This window comes from Tursiops truncatus, chromosome 11 (genome assembly GCF_011762595.2).
Source record: "Tursiops truncatus isolate mTurTru1 chromosome 11, mTurTru1.mat.Y, whole genome shotgun sequence".
Taxonomy (NCBI): domain Eukaryota; kingdom Metazoa; phylum Chordata; class Mammalia; order Artiodactyla; family Delphinidae; genus Tursiops; species Tursiops truncatus.
In genome coordinates this window covers 8,779,226-8,801,278 of record NC_047044.1, presented here as the reverse complement: position 1 = coordinate 8,801,278, position 22,053 = coordinate 8,779,226, and the positions used below count along the sequence as shown (strand labels likewise).

Genomic DNA, 22,053 nt, shown 5'->3' with positions numbered 1-22,053 from the left:
CGAATCTCAATAGACTTTACAAGCTTGAAATCTTATATTAGCTTCTCTGGCCAGTGGAATTGAATTAGAAATAAACAATAATATACCCAGAAAAAACTCCCCAATATTTGGAGATTTAAAAACACATTTCAGGGAATTCCCTGGTGGTCCAGTGGTTAGGACTCCACGCTTTCACTGCCTAGGGTGCGAGTTCAATCCCTGGTCAAGGAACTAAGATCCCACAAGCCGTGTGGCACAGCCAAAAAAATAAATAAATAAAAACACACTTCAAATGCCCATAGGTCAAAGAAGAAACTCTGTTAAAATAACTGGTGCTGATTAGACTTCCTCTTCTGGCTAAGATAGAACAGAGACTGGATTTAACCTACTGCTTAAAACAACTGAGAAACTGGACAAAATTAATGAAACAGTGTTGCCAGACTGTGAACTTCAGGCAATACAGGACAGTGAATCCTGAAAGAAGGAAATAAAGAAGGTGAGCCCTAAGAATTTTCCCAGTGTACTGCCTGGAGAGAGTTTCCAGGCCACAGAGAAGGAAGTGGGAACCCAGGGGGAGTGCAGTAGTATCCAAATTGAGGAGATGGAGCTGGGCATCTGTGGAGGCCAAGATGATAGGAGTGTGTAGGGCAGAGTACCAGAGAGACCTCTGGAGATCTGCTGATCAGTGCAGGCAGGTGAGGAAGCTACCTGAAGCCGGGGCACGCGCCTCCTGAAAGGAACAATAGGTGTGATCTTCAGAGCTCACACGGGTGGGGAGTTCACGCATCCACTAGCCAGTGGGAGACCTCATCATTCACAGGACACTAGTTAGAGTAACACACATTGCTGGTGGGAATGTAAGAGGGTGCAATTACTTTGGGAAACAGTTTGGCTGACGCAGCATTCCACTCCTAGGTATTTGCCAATAGAAAACAAAGTTTAAGTCCTCACAAAGACTTCTTCATGAATGTTTTTCTGTTTGGTTGGTTGGGGTTTTTTTGTTGTTGTTGTTTTAATTTTCTGGCTGAGCCGCATGGCACGTGGGATCTTAGTTCCCCGACCAGGGATCAAACCCGCACCCTCTGCATTGGAAGCGTGGATTCTTAACCACTGGACCGCCAGGGAATTCCCAAGACTTCTGACAGACAAAATCTGAAAACAACCCAAATGTCCCTCAATAGGTGAGCGGATAAACAAATTATGGTATACCCATACAATGAAATATCACTCAACAATAAAAATGAGTGAATTATTGATGCACACAACTTCAAAATAATTAGGCCAGACAGTGAAATAAGACAGACAAAAAAGCACCTACTGTATAAATCCATTTATATAAATTCTAGAAAATCCATAAAATCTATAATGACAGGAAGTAGATTGGTGATTACACAGGAACAGGGAAGGGGCAAGGCAGGGAAGGGCAGGTGTAAGGATTGCCAAGGGCACAAGGAAACTTTGGGGGATGATGAGTATTATCTTGATTGTGGTTGTCATTTCATGGGTATATACATATGTCAAAACTTATCAAATTATACACTTTAAATATTTACATTGATTGTATGATAATTATACTTCAGTAAAGCTGCCAGAACCATAACTGGTACACCGTTTTGTCTCTTTACTGGATTCGGGCTGATACAGTACTTTAGGTAAATTATTGCTATATCTTTAAATTAAATTCTCTAGGGCTGGGAGAGAATAGAAATAAGGAAAAGCAACCAGGAGACCAGAGGAATTCAGATTCTAAGGTTAATTTAATACCAAAACAAGTACCACGAAACTACACATTCAGGCACTGTGTGAGGTTTAGAGGTACAAATACGTCAAAGAGGTTCAAGGAAGTCTTCTGAAAGAGGTAGTGTTTGAGCCGAGCTGAAAGGAGGAGAAGCCAACCAAGATGAGAAAGATGGGAAGGGTGTCCAAGTAGATGGGACAACCTCAGCAAAGCAATGAAGGTTACAGACAGCGTGGGGCGGGGGAAAGCAGGGCAGATACAAATCATTCGGTGGTACTAGAGCAAAGTGTGTGGCAGAGGGGAGGAGTGAAATCTGGAGGGAAAGGAAGGAGCCAGGGCCAGGGGGCCTCATGACTGACAGGCAGGAGTGATGAGGAAGAAGGAAATTGAAATCTCAAGACACTCCTTGAAACTCATTCCTCTGTGGTTGCTTCAGCTGAACTCTGCTGGCTCCTCCATCTCACTAAGCAATTCTTTTCAATGTTCTTCCCTGGCTCTGTTTCCTCTAAAATGTAGACAGTCTATCCTTGGCCCCTTTCTTTTCTGCCTCTGCAATACCCCAGGGCGACGTCATCTATTACCATACTTAAAGGAGGATGAGATCTATCACCTGTAAGCAAGTAATTCACACATTTTAATTCTCAGCTCTGACTTCTGCTGAGTTTCAGCCCTAAATACATAGTCATGCCTCTGCACAGGGCAGTCTCACTACCCTCCAGCCTTCTCATCCTTGGGTGTTTGTTCTACCTCTATTAATATGACCATGAACCTCCCAGTCACACAGGTTATTTTGGAGCATAGCTGCTCCCACAGCCTCTAAAAGGTCTCCCCGCCCTGTCCCCTCAGTTCAATCGGCATAGCACAGCCAGAGTGACATTTCCAAACTGAAAATCTGATCATTTTCTTTCCAATACTTCTTCAAACTATTTAATATGGTTTACAAGGCTCTTCATAAATCAGTCCCCATTTACCTCTCGTCTCGTTTTGTACTACTTTTCCTAAAACCGTATGATTCTGCTATGCTTAACTTCTCCCGGTTCTTCACATTTACCGTGCTCCTTCCAGGCACCAAGTCTTCACCCACACTGTTCCTCCTGCCTGAAATGCTCTTGTGCCTCTTTATACCTGACTCCAGCTTCCAGCGCGATGGCCATTAGGCGGACATACACTTTCACGTCTCTCTGGTTTTGCTCATGCTCTTCCCTCAGTCCAGAATATCCTCATCCCTACCCTTCTCTATCAAAAACGATTTCACTCTTCTAAACTCAATTCAAATACTACCTCCTTTGTAAAGTCTTTTCTATATCCTCAAAGTTAAAATGAATCCCTCTTTTCTTTGCTTTTGCATACTACAATGTGAATATTCATATTTTCACTTATTATTTCAAATTTTATTCATTCATTTGACAAATATTTATTACGTATTAGTATGTGGCAGGCAATAAGCTCTGGTATCAGCAATAAACAAATCTGTGGTTGACGACCTGTTAGAGCTTGTTGACAGCTCTGGCACCCCTGGAGGCTGAACACCCGCTCAGGGCACACATCCTGTTCAACTTGTTCAACCTGTAACTGACCGGTGGAGTATCTAAACAGTCACTTGATAAATGTTTGTTCAAGGAATCATTATCTGGATGATCTAGTCACTAAAAGAAACTTGACTATAGGACAGGAGAAGTCTTAGAGGACATTCTAATTCAGTCCCTTCGTGATACACAGGACAACCTGAGACTTCCAGAGATTAGGTGACTTGCCAGGATCACATAATGATTAAAGGGCAGAAGTAGGACTAGAACCCCAGATTCCTGAATTCTAAACCAATGCTCTTTTTAGGGGAGTAAAAGAAGGACTAAAGAGTGTGGTAGAACCAGCTGCACCAAGTACTTCTTTACCACAGTTGTTGTAATGGTGCATAACTGTGAAGCGACTGGGTTCAGGCCATTTGTCCCTGGGGCTGCCTTTAGGGATGCGGGGCCTTGCAGAGGGGGACAGAGTTAAGCTGGCCTGTGTATCTGTGCCTGTTTGTCTTCTCCCAGGAAGGGATATGGCGTAGATTTTTTCTTGGATTCATATAAAGAATGAACAGCATTTATGGAGAATTTTCTGAAGCCCAGGAGAACCTGTGGGGATTTGATGGAGAACAGCAAAATGTCTTTTTGTTTGAACACAAAGCGCATAAATGGATACTCTGTAAACACTAAAGGGTTTGTTTCGTGAGGGCCTCCCAGCTTTCTCTGGGAGAGAATTTCTCTGAATTCCACTGGAAAGGCAGAGAGGAGCACAGAGTGAATTAATCTGGTTGGCTTGCTTTCTCTGGTTTCTCATTTTCTTTCAATTTAAACCTGAATGTCAAAAAGCTTTATTCTCAAGTATATATCCAGCAGACTCCTGGATGGGAAGCCCAGTATTAAATTATGAGACTGTACCCCGTCTCTTTATTGTACAGTGATTTACACCTGCTAATATACTTGATTAATGCAAAATAGGACCTTGAAATGTCAGTCATATTAAAGCTGGTTTGGATATTCTTGACAGTTATCTTTAGGAAGAAGCTTGTTCCCTATGCAAGACATCAGACAGCATATTTAAATGCAGACTTATCACTGAAATGCCTGAAGCAAGGAAAAAAAAAAAACCCACCACCAACACACCTCCACGCTTTGAGCCTAAGGACAAAAGAGAAATAGCTATGCTGTCGAAGGTACTGAAAATGTTTTTGCTAGTTCGGAGACAATGATGAAATCATTTTTAAAAGAGAACATCAGATTTAATTCTGAGTTGAGAGACTTTGCCTACAGATAGGAACATTCCCATACTGGTAACACTTTTTCATTTTTCAAGAATTCCACTGCCTTGTTTCAGGTACTATAATCACTGCAAATTATTTTATATTCTATTATATTGTGAATCTAATAATGGGTGTTATATTGCAGCAGAGCTATTGCTGTGATCAGTTCTCCTGTTAGTCTGATACACAGTATCCAATTACAGCTACAAAGCAGAGAGTGGGCATGCATGACAAGAGGTGGATGCCAAAATACATCCTTCTGTAGTTTAAAACTGTAACTGAAGGAGCTTCTACTTTAGTAATTATGTTAACCAAAGGAAATAGGACCTGAAGATAATAAGGCATATATACAATGGAATATTACTCAGCCATAAAAAGAAAGAAAACTGAGCTATTTGTAGTGAGGTGGCTGGACCTAGAGTCTGTCAAACAGAGTGAAGCAAGTCAGAAAGAGGAAAACAAATACCATATGCTAACAGATATATATGGAATCTAAAAAAAAAAAATGGTTCCGAAGAACCTAGGGGCAGGACAGGAATAAAGACGCAGACGTAGAGAATGGACTTGAGGACACAGAGAGGGGGAAGGGTAAGCTGGGACCAAGTGAGAGAGTAGCATTGACATATATACACTACCAAATGTAAAATAGATAGCCAGTGGGAAGCAGCCGCATAGCACAGGGAGATCAGCTCAGTGCTTTGTGTCCCCCTAGAGGGGTGGGATAGGGAGGGTGGGAGGGAGATGCAAGAGGGAGGAGATATGGGGATATATGTATAGCTGATTCACTTTGTTATAAAGCAGAAACTAACACACCATTGTAAAGCAATTATACTCCAATAAAGATGTTAAAAAAAAAAAGATAATAAGGCCATTTTGCTACGAGGCCAGAGTTATAAATTATTAACATGGAGGGGTGATTTGAATTGCTCATTAATATATTGGTTTAAAGTAGACAGGCCATTAATTTAAAATGGTTATTTAATGTGAACGTTAAATAACATGTTTGACATGAAAATCTTTATATTTACCTTACAATATATACATAAAGCCCCAAATAATCATAATCAGTTAGAATAGCTATACTCTCTATATGATCTATGATGTGTGTGTATGCATATGTGAATAGCTATACTCTCTATATGATCTATGATGTGTGTGTGCATATGTGTATGTGTGGGTGTATATACACACAGTTGTAGGTTCTAAGAATTTTTTATCGTATATCATTATATTTAACTGTAGTATATATTATATCCAAGTATTAACATAAGAAAACATATTTGGAAAATACAGCTATGAAATATGCGAAGTATATTTACTACTTTTGATATAAATTTGAGATAATGGTTTAGTGTCTCACAGAAAAATATGGACACATTTAAAATTAAGGTGCTTTTCTTTAAAAATCTTCAAGTGGGACGGCTGAAGACTTTCAGGCCACGAAAATGGATCACAATGAATGGATTATAAAATAGGCAGATACAGGATGCTCATTATTAAATTCTACACCATAGTTATGGTTCCAACAATAATAAAAACTATAATTTCCCTCAGTAGATTATCCTTATCAAAACTGAAGCTGGAAATGTCTTCGGGAAGCTGGTGATCATTACCTATGTCCATTTTTCTGTTTTTTAGGCTAGAGTTTAAGTGGATCTGGTCTCTGGCATGCTAAGGTCTCCACGTGCTACAGGGCACACTCTAGGCTGACCAAGATGGGCAGGTGCCTGAAGTGTTTGTGACCATCCAACCAAATCTTGTAATGACAATAAAACCCTACAGGTGACTCCAGGAGAGTAAAATATTAAGCTAAATTGGGTCAGACGTTAAATTCTGACATGAATTGAATATATGAGATGTTTGAAATGGTATCCGGCCCACAGTAAACGAATAAACAGGTACTGTATTTTGGGACAGTCTAAAGAGCTGGCATTACGAGGGAGTCCCCACCATGGCCCTGCCTGGAAGCAGACTGGAACCCGAACACACCAGTACTCTCCCTTCTCCCCAGAAATTTCTGTATTCACAGACCACAAGCACGACGCATGCTCTTTGTACCCACTGGTTCTTGGTATCTGAGACCAAGAGACCTGGTGTGCCGTGGAAAGATGACGATGAGGTGAGGAACTACAGTTCTCAAACATTTTCCCCATTAGATGTACAGACCAATAATAAACTTTTTTACCTCAGTACTGAGTATAAATCATGTCTAAGTCTGCAATACCGCAACGAACCTTTAAATATCATTTAAATTGTGAATTCAAGTGAAGTGCTATTTCTCATGAAGCATGAGTGCTCCATTACTCAAAATAAGCATACACAAAACCCTGACCTATTAAAACTTCAAGTATTATATAATCTATGTCCTTTTGGAAAACACCTTACTGAATACCTGATGACAGGTACCTTTTCTCTCCCCCCAGCAAAGGGGGATGGTCCTTGTTCTTATAGCTCTCTGCATATATATATATATATATATATGAGTCCAGGAAGATTCCACATGCCGCAGAGCAACTAAGCCCCTGTGCCACAGCTACTGAGCCTGCTCTCTAGAGCCCGTAAACCACAACTACTGAGCCCATGTGCCACAACTACTGAAGCCCGTGTGCCTAGAGCCCATGCTCCGCAACAAGAGAAGCCACTGCAATGAGAAGCCCGTGCACTGCAATGAAAAGTAGCCCCCACTCGCTGCAACTAGAGAAGGCCCACGCACAGCAACGAAGACCCAATGCAGCCAAAAAGAAATTAAATAAATAAATAAATAAATAAATACTTCCACATATGGATTTGGTATATGATATCTATTTTATTATTAGCTCCTAAGGAAAAAGAGAGTCAGAAAGAGTCCATTTTAACATCCGAATACACATACGTAGTCTGGCAGAGTCCAAAGTTAATATTAACCCACCTTCTGAATCATTATTCAGAGATTTTAGAACCCTGTAACTCTAACTTGCCCCTCTCCTCAGTTATGTGCTGTTGTTACAGCTAGCATTTCGGTTCTTCTTCTAACACCACAAATTAAATGTTATAATTATTTTTTAAAAACGGTATTTGTTTAGATTGACCTATATGTTTACCAATGTCTTTGCTCACCATTCCTTCTTAAACTTCAGACTTTCCTTTTGGAATCATTTCCTTCTTCCTGAAATATATGTTTATAAGTTCCTTTACTGAGGGTCTGTGGTGGTAAACTCAGTTTTTGTTTATTTGAAGTGTCTTTTTTTTTTTTTTTGAAAAGGAATTTATTTCACTCTTGTTCTTAAATGATTACACACTTTACGTTGACAGATATTTTCTCAGAGAATAGAGACAGTATTATTCCCTGTCTTCTGGCTTCTAATGTTGCTGTTGAAAAGTCTGCTTTGGTATTGTTTCATAAATAATTTGTCTTTCTTTCTTTCTTTGGTGTTCCACAGGTTCACTATGATATGAGAGTTTGAAAATTTTTTTAAATTATTTACCCTATTTGGTATATATTATGCTTCCTGTATCTTTGGATTCATGTCTTTCATCAGTTCTGGAAAAATTATCTCCCATATCTTATCAAACTTTGTCTCTCTTTCTACATATATCTTCTCTCCCTCTGGGACTGTAATTGGCTATATTAAATTTCATTTATCATTTGTGTCTTAAGTTTTCTTTAATATTTTCCATCTTCTTTGCCTCCTTGCTGCATTCTAGGGAATATCTTCTAATACACACTCCAATTCAGTAATTCTCATGTCAGTTTTATCTGACCTATTGTTTAATCCATCCACATCCACTGGGTTTTTACTCGGAAATAATTTTATTTTTCCTTTCTGCAAGTTTTATTTGGTTATTTCCCAAATCTGTCTAGTCATCTGTCCCTTACTGATTTCATTTTTTTTTTCTTAAACATTTCATACTCAGCTCATGTCTGAAATCCTTGGAAGCGAAATCTGCTGTTCGCGACTTTGTTGACTCTCAGTCATGCAGGCTTATTCCTTGTGTTCTGGTGGTCACTGATGATGACATCGTGTTTGGCCAAGGTTAATCTGTAAGAGTGGGGTCTAAACTGGGCCTGCTTTCCTCCAGAAAGGATCTGCGTTTTTGTCGGGAGCCGGGACAACAGACCTCAAGCACTTTAGCCCCCGAGCTAATGCAGAAGTCTGAGGTTCCGCTCCACTCCCTCCCTTGCCACAGACTCATTCAAGCCTTAGTTTTCTGATTGTGGATGCTGATATCAGCATTTGCCTTCAGGGAAAACTGTCTTTGATTCCTTTAAACTCTCAGCTCCCCACTCTAATCAGGTTTCAGTTCTCGGGTTCATTTGGTTTTTGCATTTTTGTTCTGTTTTGCCCTTAGAGATTTCCTTTAGCTCCCATGAACCCAACAGTGCATTAAAAAGTATCTTTTATTCCAGAATCTAGAGGTTTTGTTTGTTTGTTTGTTGCAAGAGGACCTTCAGAGTGTCTAGTCCACCACATTGCTGAAAATGAAGTAAGTCAGGAGTACAGTTTTTACCCTGTAGATAATGAAAAGCCATTAAAGGTTGTTTTGAGGATTTGTGTGCTATACAGATGGCTGTGGAGACTATGTGGAAGATAGACAGGAGTGAGATTTAGGCAAAGAGATCACTGACAAAGGTGTTCTAACAGTGCAGGTAACAGATGACAAGAGCCCACACAGTAGGGGCAGAGATAACAGTTAAGATATGATCATCATAGAACTGTCACAATTTAGTGATTGAATATTTCTGAATAATCAATCTTTTCCCAAGTTTTCCTAAGATTATCATAGAACTGACGCAATTTAGTGATTGAATATTTCTGAATAATCAATCTTTTCCCAAGTTTATGGGTAGCAAAGGATTGGTAACTATTAGTATCAAAGTATTAAGTGCTCCTTTCTGGGTTTTTCTTTTCTAAATTAATTGAGTCAAATACCTCCAGGAAGCAAAACACCTTTTTAAATCCATATTTATTCAAAACATTTGACCTTGGCATGAGCCACAACTCAGCTATCAAGATTTGTAACTGCTGTAGCCCTTTGCTTATCTTGTCTCAAGGCCACACTGCATGCTGGTCCAAAAGAAACACCTGCTACAGAACTCTAAGGCACTTACAGAGTGCCTTCGCAGTACAATAGTGCTATCATATTACACACGAGGTCATTCACTATCTACTTCATCCAGTCCTCTAAAGTGCCCATATACCCTGTTTACAGAAGGTAGTAACATGAAGAGGGAAAATCAAGCACCACTATTTCCATTTTGTTAAAACTGCTAACTTCAGGGAAACAAAACTGCAGCTTGAACATGTTAGACACGCTGGACTGTGATCAACAAGAATGGCAAAAAGATTAACTACCAGATTTCTCTCTGAGTTTTATTAAGGGATCAGGCGTGTCTGACGATGACTTACATTCAAGGTTTGTTGTGCTTTTTTGAAATAGTAATAAAATTCTCAGATCTCTGAAATGCACAGCAGACATAACCACCATCCAGAAAGCAGTTAGAATCTTTAATTAGGTGTCTCAAGGAAAGAGAGACTGATGAAAGAAACAGGAAAAACAATCGTCTAAGTTCGAATTCAGTTATTTTAGTGTCCTGATATTCAATATTTCCAGAACAAATACAGAACTTTCAATGTATGTCTCATAGGCACCTCAAGTGTAACATATCCAAAATGTAACTCTTAATATATCCTCAAACCTGTTCTCTCCTGTCCTGCCCTTCTCAGTAAATGGCACCATCACATATTCACTTCCCAAAGGCAGAAAACTAGTAATCATCTTTGTTTCCATCCTTTTCCTCATGCTGACAACCAACCGTCAGGAGATCCTGAGGGCTGAACTCTAGAGAGCACATACCATTACAAACAATAAAAATAACAGCAACACTCCTTATTAGTATCAAAATTAACAAAATATGTGGCTCTACTGAATAGAATTCTGTTTCAATAAAGAATCAACAATACTGAGTATTCCTCCCTCTATATCTATTTCATTCCACATTTACCCTGAGCACATCCCCAAGCTTCTGCTCTTTTCTCTTCAATATCTTACCAATTCTGACTCATCCATTATTGAAGTCAATAAAGATTAATTGAGAGCCTACTATGTGCTGGGCATTGTGCTAGAAACTGGGGTTACAAGGGTGAAAGGATGATGAGTGAAGTGCTAACAGACATAGTCTTCCTCCCCACAAGTCCCACACATACTGAATCCCCAAGGCCCCTTCCCCAAGCACAGTCACCTAAATATGAAGCTGCCATTGCCCAGCAGGAAGTTTCATGGTGGGTCTGGAGATGAAAGACTTGAGTTGAAAACAAACAAAAGCCAGATTAACTTGTAACAGAGGGAATCTGGGGAGAATATTGGTTTAGCTTGTTTTCCCCCCTCCTCCCAAGCATCTACCTGAGACTAAAGATCTTCTGAGAGGGGAGATAAACAGAGGAAGCAAGACTTAGGTACTGGAGAGGGAGCTCTTGCATCCTGAGCCTGTCCAGGGCCGTCTTGGGAGTTGGGGAAACCAAGGAAGGGCCAGTCATCCATCTATCCAACAAGCACCTACCATTAGCTAGCTCTTTTTGGAACTGAGCATTCAGCAATGAACAAAACAGAGAAAAATTCTTTCCCTCATGCTGCTTTCACTCTGAGGGTGAAGAGGATTTCTGTTTGTTTCCCAGGTGGAGCCTGGAAAAGTAAGCAACATTTTGGAATGCCCACCCATCTTCACCTCACACCAGCAGAAGAGGATGGAAGCAGAAGAACAGAAATGCAAGTAGGGGGTCTGGGAAGAGGGCATCTGAGTCAGCCACTCAGAATCTCCCACTGCGTGAGAGGTTATATGCTCTGCCATCGGGAAATTTAAGATTATCTTGAATTACAAAAAAAAAAAATAAAAATACAGCTACTCCTTTTGGCACACTTGACGTCATGGCTTGAAAATATGCCGGCGACTCAAGCACGAGTTAAGATGCCACCTCTGCCTTTGAGGGCTCTTCCATCTCTCTGACAGCCCCTTGTCTTTCTTCACCGCTAAGATAGCCCCTCGGCACTCTCTCTGCCCTCCAGACCCTCCTCCCTCTAAAACTCACTAACTTGAGTAACAACATCTAGGAAACGGGGGTGGGGGGGACGGGGGCGTGGGGGGGGGCGTGGGGGAGGATCGTCCATGCTGTGTCTCTGGGTTCCTGCCACACCACAGACAGATCCTGCTTTCAGACCAGATTTGAAATGATATGAAAGGAAAAGCTACATAAATAATATCTGGACCAACACCAATGCCCACATGCATTCCCTCTCTAAATCCATGAACATTATTTTAAATTGTATGTGTTTCCTCCTTTTAAATAGACTTTTTTTTAAAGCTAATATAACTATCAAGTGTCAATGAGGGATGAGGGAAATCCCACAAATTTTCAGAAGGTAACTGCTGGTAGCGAACCTCACTGGTGAACTTGGAGCACACACGTTATGCTGCTCTTCTTTTAAAAAACTGTGATGCAGGGAGATCAGCTCAGTGCTTTGTGACCACCTAGAGGGGTGGGGTAGGGAGGGTGGGAGGGAGACGCAAGAGGGAGGAGATATGGGGATACATGTATATGTATAGCTGATTCACTTTGTTATAAAGCATAAACTAACACACTATTGTAAAGCAATTATACTCCAATAAAGATGTTAAAAAAAAACTGTGATGAATCTTCTCTGAAGACACTTTTAAAAGCATATGCAAAAAATACAGAAAGAGCAAGAGGATGACGATACTCAATTTAGGGGCATTTCAAATGATACTTTTTTAGCCAACAATTATTTAGTGGAGCACTTACTATGGACTAAGCACTGGATCAGAGGCAGAGCACACAAGACACAGACCTTCTCTCAAAAAAAAAAAATCATAGTCTAGTTGGTTTGATGACAGAGGAAATAATGGGTAGTGACAATACAGCAGAATCAGCGCGGATCTGGAGCACACGCAGAGTGCCATGAGATCCCGGATGAGGAGCAATAACCCTGCCTCCAGCACGTCAGAAAAGGCTTCCTGGGAGAAGCCACATCTTAGCTGAACCCCAAGGATTCATATGAATAGGAATGGAGAACAGAAGAATGAGCATATGCAAAGTGTGAGAGAACACAGCCTTTACGGCAAGTGGTTCAGCATCCATAGCTAGACCACTGCGTGTGATGGAGGAGGAAGGAGGTGAAAGGTAGACTGGAGAGGAGAGCAGAGGCCAATGCCAGAAGGAGCTTATCCGCCAGGCTAAGGCATTAGACTTCATCCTAAGGGGAGCTCCTCAGCACTCTGACCACATCAGAGTTGCATTTTAGAAATGTTCTTAGTCTCTAATTCTGTTCTGACCCCTGACTGCTCTTCCTAACTTGCCCTCCTCCAATCCTTTCTTTACACCGCATCCGCAGTCGTCTTCCTAAAGCAAGGATCTGGTTATATCATGTCCTTGCTTAAAACACTTCAAAGGCTCCCCATCGTTCTCCAGACACAACTGAAACTCCTCAGCATGGCTTATAAGGAGACCGGGCACACATGCTGGTCTTAGTCTGTTAGGGCTGCTGTAACAAAGTACCACAGACTGGGGAGATTATGAACAACAGCAATTTCTTTCTCACAGTTCTGGAGGCTGAAGTCTGAGATCAAGGTGCCAGCATAGTCGGGTTCTGGTGAAGGTGCTCTTCCTGGTAACAGGCTGCTGACTTCTCACTGTGTACTCAGCCGGTGGAAGGGGCTGGGGAGCTCTGTGAGGTCTTTTGTATTGTATAAGATCAACAATTCCATTCACCTCCATCCTCGTGACATAATTACCTCCCAAAGGCCAAAGTCGTTTTAGAGGAAAGGACTAAAATAAAGTCGGGAGACCAGAAGGAAGAGCCCTCAGGCACATACCACTCAACATCAACACAGATCCCAAGAGGAAGAAACGTACCTTGAATCTTCCACAGGAAGTGACACCACTTTACTAGAGTCAGCAGGAGGAAGAAAGAATTTCTCCTTGCCTGGCAGCAGCTCAGCCAGTGAGAGACTGTCACAACTCAGCCAATGAAAAGCTACTACACTTTGAACTTCCAGTTTCCTCCAATGCACTTTTTGTTTGTAACAGTCCCTCCCAACTTCCCCTTCCCCTCTATAAAAGAGTTTCCTCTGCTTTGCTTTACTAGACTTGCATATGGCTTGTCCAAATTGCATGTTGCATGTCCAAATTGCAATTCTTTGCTTTCTTGACTAACTTGCTTTGCCAATAAAATAACCGGCTGTTTTACTGCTTTAGGTTAACACTCCTAATACCATCAACTTGGACATTAGGTTTTCAACATATGACTGGGGATGGACACAAACATTCAGACCATAGCAAGACCACCTTGCCCAGGAAGCTCTGGATTTACATCTATTATTCTGGCATAATTATTAGTTGTGCCTCCTTTCACTCTCAAAAGTATCCTGGTTTGGACAAAAAAATTATATGGTCACCTTTATTGATAAGACTCTGCTTACCTCTCTGGTTTCATCTGGCACCTCTCCTATCATCCACTTAATCCTAAGGCCCTCCTAAATTTATTTCAGTTCTTTAAACCTGCCCAGCTTCCTCTTACCCCATCCTACATAAAGGCAGGGATCTTGTCATCACTGGATATCCAGCAGTTAGCACAGTGCCTGGCACATAGTAGGTATTCAGTAAATAGCTGTAGGATGCATAATTTGCTCACTCTTGGAAATAGATATATAGCCATTTGTTTCACTCAAATAAAGTCAAATTGGGACTTATACACCTGAGATGTCACAGTCATTTGATGAAGAACTTGTCACCTTAGTTTACATTGAGCTTGATTCTCCTAATTTGAAATGTCTAAGGGTTATACCATATTTTTTATAATACACACACTCATTAGTAACATAGAAAAAGATTTAGGTGGGATGGCTTCTTGACCTAAAATGCATAAATAATTCAAAAGTCAGTGTCTCTTTTAATCATCAAAATGATGAAAAAAGTTGGCTACTGCATGGCAAATAAAAGGTGGCATCTTTAAATGTAGTTACCATCCTTCTAGTCTTTTAATTATTTAACTGACTTCTGCAAATGATTGTGGCTTTGCCCTATTTATTTCAAGAAAAACCCATTTAATAGTTTCATTTATGTCTGTTTTTCACACACAAATCATGTTTTCCATATTTTTGAAGTAAAAAAGTGGGAACAATTAAATTTAAGAAAAGATTTTAATTGGATTTCTTCACCAACCATATAATACACAGTTACTATGTTGATAACCTCTCAAATTTCTGTAGTCAGTTCTCTAATTAAAAACATGCTTTGCAATGCTCTGATGACTGATAGAAAGATACTTTCAGGGAAATGAGAAAGCATATAGCAACTGCTCTCAAAATGGAAGCCCTTAATGTAATGCACCCAACTCATGAGCACCTGCTTGAACAGCATCATACACACCTAGAAGTGGCAAAGAGCAGAGCTCAAAGTCAGAGCTAAGGTAGTGGCAGAGTCACTATGGTACCTGTGGGTGGTCTGCAGAACCCCTGGATCAAACAATCCTCTTACTAAATCAAATAGACACATAAGTAATATAGCACATCAGATGATAAGTGTTACAGGGAAAATAAAGCAGGGAAGAGAGAGAGGGGGCGCCAGTGAAAGTGATGAAGGGCCAATTTGTAACACTGTGTTCAGGAAAGCCTCCCTAGGCTGTAACATTTCAGCAGGACCTGAAAAGAGTGACAGTGAGAGCCAGAGAGTGAGAGAGAGAACACCATGTGTGTGGGACTCAGAAGTGGCCTTCAGAAAAAAGGCACTTCCTTGGCATGCTGTAAAAGGAAGTTTAAAGGCTCCAGGAGATGGGACCATTGGAACGATCCTATTATTATGTACAGCATGCTCAGATACCTTCTAATTGCCTTGGAATATACGCTCTTCACCAACGCGCTAAAAAATGTATTGTGATGGGGCACAAGCATTATTGAAGAGCCTGTAGTGCTTGTCATCTGTGGGCTAGAGATGACCATAGGGATGATGCAGTGGGACTGGGTTCTCTGATGTCAGTGGGAATAATGGCGTCCTGGAGTGGTAATAGCCAGATGCTACCGCTTAACTCGTAGAGACAAGCTAGGCACGACAACCATAGTAGACACAGGGATGCAATGACATCAGTTTTTTGTTTGTTTGATGTTTTTTACTTTCAGGGATGTATAGTAATGGTTAACGAATCACAAGATGGATACAAAATAGGTGGGCAGCCTACTAAGTGTTGCTTGATATATATAGGTGGAAAACCTAATTAGTGTCATCATGGGAGGAGTCACGGCCTCTTACTCAATTCCTAAACTGAAGCCAGTTCACAGAGCCAGAACCTCCTGATTGAGGGGAAGGTCAGATCCCTTTGAGAAAGAATCCTGAAATGCCCACCACAGGTATATATGGTAAATCTTCCCGTAAGCCTTCCCTAGAGGACCTGAAGCCATTTACAACAATGACTGTCCTTGGAAAGGGAAATACACAGAATTTTCTGGTCTTGTTCGATACTGGCTCTTAACTGACACTAATCTCTGGAGATCCAACAATGCCATTATCCTCTACTAAGTGGGGATTTATGGAAATCCGGTGGCACATGAAGTCTCTGCCTAGGCTCCAAGTCACAATGGGTCCAGTAAAACCACAGACCTACCTCTAGTTATTTCCATGGTCTCAGAATGTATAATGGGAATAGATACACTTAGTAACTGGCAGAATCCCATTAGTTCCACAACCCATGGAGTTCAGGCTATTACGTTTAGAAGGACTAGATAGAAACCCCTAGAATTAATTACACCTCCTTACTCCAAAAAATATTTTGGGGGAAACTGCAGACATTAGCGCTACCATCAAAGACTTGAAAGTTGTAGGGGTGGTGATTCTTGTTTTTCTGAAGAGCCAGATGGTTTGTGGAGAATGACCAGAGATTATTGCAAATATAATCAGGTGGTGATCAGCCAGTAACAGCTGCAATTCCAGCTGTGGTATCTTTACTAGAGCAAATCAACACAGCCCCTGGCATCTAATGTCCAGTTATTGGTCTAGATATGTTCCTTTAAAAATCTCTATTAATAAAGATAATTAGAATCAGGCTTCGTGTGGCAGGGACACAGTAAACCTTTACTGTCTTGCCTCACAGTGTCTTTTAACAGAGACCAGACAGACCTGGATTTTCTTGATATCCCATAGAACATCACACTGGTCCATTGCATTGATGACACAATGCTAACTGGACTTATTAAGCAGGAAGTAACAAACCCTCTTGGTGCTACATGCATGCAGAAGGTGGGAGAGAAACCCTAGGAAAGTTCTAGGGCTGCCACATCTGTGGAGTTTTCAGAGTATTCAATGGTCTGGAGTGTGTCAGGATACCCCCCTGGAAGTGAGAGACAAGCTGCTGCCCCTCGAACTGTCCAACACAAAGAAAAAAAAAACACAGTAACATGGGTGTCTTGGAATTTTGGAGGCAACGTATGCCACATTTGGGTGTGATGCTCTGACCATTTCCTGCCATTTTTTAGTGGAGATCAAAGCAAGAAAAGGTTCTGCAACAGGCCCAGGCCACTGTAGAGGCTGCCCTGCCAGGTGGACCTTATAACCTAGAAGCAGTGCTAGTGCCCAAGGCAGAGAAAGATGTTAAGCAGAGTCTCTCATGAGCCCCAACAGGAAAATCACAAAGCTGACCTCTAGGGCTTTGGAGTAAAGCCATATCTTCTTTTGCCTACACCACAGGACACCAAATGACTATGTGCCCATCATGTAATGGGTGTTATCTGGTCCACAGAACACACAGCATCATTCTATTGTAAAATCAAACGGAATAGATGAGACCAGACCAAGCCAGAAGGCCCATGTAAACTATTCAAGCAGATGTCTCCGACTCCATGGAACCTGCTCCCATTCTTTTACTGCTTCCCCTTCAACTTACACCTATAGCTCCATGGAGAACTGCCAGTTAAGAGAGAAAAGTATAGGACTGGTTTACAGGTATATCTGCAAGGAATGCTGGCACTAGCCAGAAGTGGTTAACTGCTAAATCAGAGCCTCACTCAGAAGTGCCCTAAAAGACAGTAGGAAGATCTTCCTAGTAGACAGAATTGCAAACAGACGCACACTGCACATGGAAGGCAAGATGCAATCCACGGCTGATGGGTGCTATCAGGGACTTGGAAAGAATAAGATTGGAACACTGGTGACAAAGAAATATGTGGATGAACCTTCAGGATGTATGCGCACACTGTGTGAAGATGCTCATGTCCCATATAAATGGTTGCCAGAAGACATTTCACTGCAGAAGAGGTTCTCAAAAATCACATGGGCAAGATGCTCTGTTTAATGGATGTCAACCATCCTCTTTCCTTAGTCACTCTAGTGGTTATACAATGGGCTTTTGCAGTGTGGCAGGGGTGGAGACTATGCAGGGGCTGCCACAACTTCTGAAATGCCCAACCTGCTAAGAGTAGAGGTTAATGCTACATCCCTAGCATGGCACCCTTTCCCAGGGAAAACAGCAAATTAATTACCTGGTGTCAGGTTGATTATATTGGACTCCTCCATTATAAAGGGAGTAGTCCTTTGTCTTCATAAGGAGACACACATATTCCGGGTGCAGATTTGTCTTCCCTGCCTGCAGCCCTTCTGCCAGCACCATTAGTGAACATACAGAATACCTTATCTACTTTCACATCATCTCACAAACAACCCTACACAAACTATTCCAGAGTATAAAAAAAGAGCAAACACCTTCCAAATCTTTTTATGAGTCTGGCAACATCTCAGTATCAAAACATAACAAAGAAAATATGAGAAAAGACAGTCCTGGTTAATTTCACTCGTAGATACAGATGCAAAACTCCTAAATATAACATTAGCAAATCAAACCCAGCAATATATATAAAAGATAATATATCATCACCAAATTGAGTTTATTCCAGAAATTCAAGGTTGTTTTAATATTTGGAAATCAACTAACTTACAAAATTAACAGCTTAAAGGAGAAAAACCTATAACCATCAATATAGATATTAAAAGTGGATAAAATTCAACATATTGATGTATTCATGATAAAACCGTTAAAAAATTATAAATTGAGATCTGCAAAAAACATACAGTAAACCCGTCTTAATGGCAAATGCTGAAATCATTCTCTTTAAGATTCAGACCAAATCTAGGAAGGCCACAATCACACTTTCTGTTCAGCACTGCCTGAGTGGTTCTGCCTAGCATGGCAAGGTAAGAAAATAAAATACAAAGTATGGTTTACAAATGTGAAACAAATCTGCCATCATTCACAGATGATATGATTTTCAACATAAGAAATCTAGACAAATCTACAAATAAATTAGGAAAATTGATAAGAGTTAGTTAAGCAAGGTTACTGGTTATAAAATCAATATACAAAAATTAGTTCCACTCATTTTCACAATCAACAAACTGCTAGAAAATACGGTTTATAAAATTATATATTTTACAGTAGCAACAAAAAATATATAAAGTACCGAGGACTAAATTTAACAAAAGCTATATAAGAGTTGTATGGGGAAAAAAACTATAAAATATAATACATTGAAGAAGACTTAAATAAACAGAATAATTTGATATCGTAAAGAGGTCACTTCTCCAAATTGATTTAAAGATTGGTAGTGCCAATAAAAACTCTAACAGGTTTTTTCCGAGGAACTTGACAAGTTTTTTGTGGGAAAGCAAAGGGTCAAAAAAAGACAAAACACTAATAAGTGAAAAGTCATCAAGAATTATTATAAAGGTAGAGTAATTAAAACTATCTGTTGGTGCAGGGATAACCAAATAACTTATGGAACAGAATAGAGGGCCCAGAAGCAAATCCATGCATATGTGTAAACTTGCTTTAGGCTATAGATGGTATGTCTCAGTTCATCAGGGGAAAGGGCAGACTTTGCAATAAATGATGCTGGGACAGCTGGTTATCCATCTAGAAGTAAAAATGAACTCTTGCTTCAATCATACACAAAACCCAACTCCAGCTGCGTTGAGTTGTGGAAAGCAAAACTATGAAAATTTTAGCCTACATATAAATATCTTATGATCTTGAGATAAGAAAGAATTTTTAAAAATCACAAGATACAAAAAAGTACAAACTATAAAGACTAAAATTCTACCTCATTAAAACTGAGAACTTCTGCTACCAGAAAATTACTAGAGCTCATCACTGAATTCAGTAAAGTTGCTGGATACAAAATTAACGTACAGAGATCTGTTGCATTTCTATACACTAATAATATACACTAACTATACACTTTCTGAAATATCAGAAAGAGAAATTAAGGAAACAATTCCATTTACTATTGCATCAAAAAGAATAAAATACCTAGGAATAAACCTACTTAAGGAGGCAAAACACCTGTACTCCAAAAACTATAAGACACTGATGAAAGAAACTGAAGATGACACAAATGGAAAGATATACTGTGTTCTTGGATTGGAAGAGTCAATATTGTTAAAATGACCATACTAGCCAAGGCAATCTACAGATTCAATGCAATCCCTATCAAATTACTGATGGCATTTTTCACAGAACTAGAACAAAATATTTTAAAATTTGTTTGAAGACACAAAAGATGTTGAATAGCCAAAATAATCTTGAGAAAGAAGCTGGGCCTTGCTGTTTGAATAGGATTTTGTTAAACATTATTTGATGGAGAACTGTGGCAGACTGTATATTCCAAAGATGACCGTGCTAATACACATCCCATCCCATATGCTTTTCTTTCAATATGCCATTGACAGTTGTCCATGGAGGGGTAGGCATCTACGTACCCTCCCTTTGAACTTTGGCAAGTCTTTTCTATTGCCTTGATAAACTGAATGGGGAGGAAGTTCACAGCATGACTTTGAGATTACTCAGCTCCTGCCTGGTCCTTTCTTTCACAGGATGTTCAACCTTGGAACCCAGCCACCATGCTATGAGGAAGCCCAAACTAACCCACGTGGAGAGATTTACATAAAGAGGTGCATGTGGAGAGAAACTGAGGGCCCCAGCTGACACAGCAAAGCATCAACTACCAGACACGTAAGTGAATGAGGCTTCAGATGATTCCTGTCCCCAGCATTTGTGTTCTCGGGCTGAAGCCCAGACATAATGTCACAGAACAGAGACAAGTCATCCCCACTGTGCCCTGTCCTAATTCTTGACCCAGAGAATCCATGAGCGGAATAAGTGGTTATTTTGTGCCATAAAAGTTTTAGAGCAATGTGTTACACAGCTGAAGTAACTGGAACAAGACATTCTAAAGAGAAAGTAATAGAATGTCATAAAGTATTGTGAATACTGGCAGTATTGGGTGATGAGGCCAAAAAAGGTGGGCTGGGACCAGACTATGAAAAGTCTTACATGACAGTATAAAAAAACAGACTTATGGGCAGTGGAGAATTGTTGAAAGTTTTTAAGCTGGAAAATGAAATGCTAAGATCTACATTTGCAAGATATCTCTGAGATCAGTGTGAAGGAAAGACTGGAAAAAAGAAAGACTCAAAAGTAGGAAAACCTCCTCCAATTAAGATGAGTCCTAAACAAGTAAAATGGTGGAATCATCCCTCAAGTGACATGTTTTGTGACCTTCTTCCTCTTAAGGGTTGCCTCTGATGCTCATTTATACTCAAATTCACTTGTATTAAAATGCTGGCAGAGAGAAACATGTAACACAAAAACCTGCACAAGGATATGTACGGCAGCTTTATTTATAATTGCCAAAACTTGGACACAACCAAGATGTTCTTCAGTAGGTAAACAGATAAATACTCTAGTGTATCTTATTCAGCACTAAAAAGAAACGAGTTATTAAGCCATGAAAAGACAAGGAGGTACCTTAAATGCACATTACTAAGTGAAAGAAGCCAATCTGAAAAGGTTACATACTGCATGATTCTAACTATATGACTTTCTGGAAAAGGCAAAACTATGAAGACAGTTAAAATATCAGTGGTTTCCAGAGGTTAGAGGGGAGGGAGGAATGAATAGGCAGAACACAGAGGATTTTTAGAGCAAAGAAATACTCTGTACAATACTATAATGGTAGATACATGTCTTATACATTTGTCAAAACCCATAAAATGTACTCCACTGAGAATGAACCAAAATGAAAAGTATGGTCTTTGGGTGATTAAAAAAAGTGTTAAAGTAGGTTCACTGATTGCAGCAAACGTACCACTCTGGTGCGGGATGCTGATAGTGGGGAAGCTGTGCTCGTTTGGGGACAAGGGTTATATGGGGAAATCTTGGTACTTTCCTTCAATTTTGCTGTGAACCTAAAACTGCTCTAAAAAATAAAGTCTATTCAAAAATATTAGGGGGTGGAAATGTTAGGAGATATTAAAATACAAAAACATTTTCCTTACTGTTCTTCTTTCAAACTTCTGGATCTGGATCAGTGTATTGTAACCACTTATAACCAATTATTCATGTGAATAATGCCAACCTTGTACTACAGATATCACCATAACCCACAATTTCTTGTTTTGGGGTCTATTAAAATATCCTCATCATTCTCACAACTGGCTTTATAAGAAAGCCATGA

At 40.2% G+C, this 22,053-nt stretch overlaps 1 protein-coding gene across 1 annotated transcript in view; it reads right to left on the bottom strand.

Annotated features, from left to right (window-relative positions):
• The window catches only part of ENTHD1 (ENTH domain containing 1), a 99,319-nt gene that overhangs the window by 18,496 nt on the left and 58,770 nt on the right, over nt 1-22,053 (bottom strand). The window lies entirely within an intron of this gene.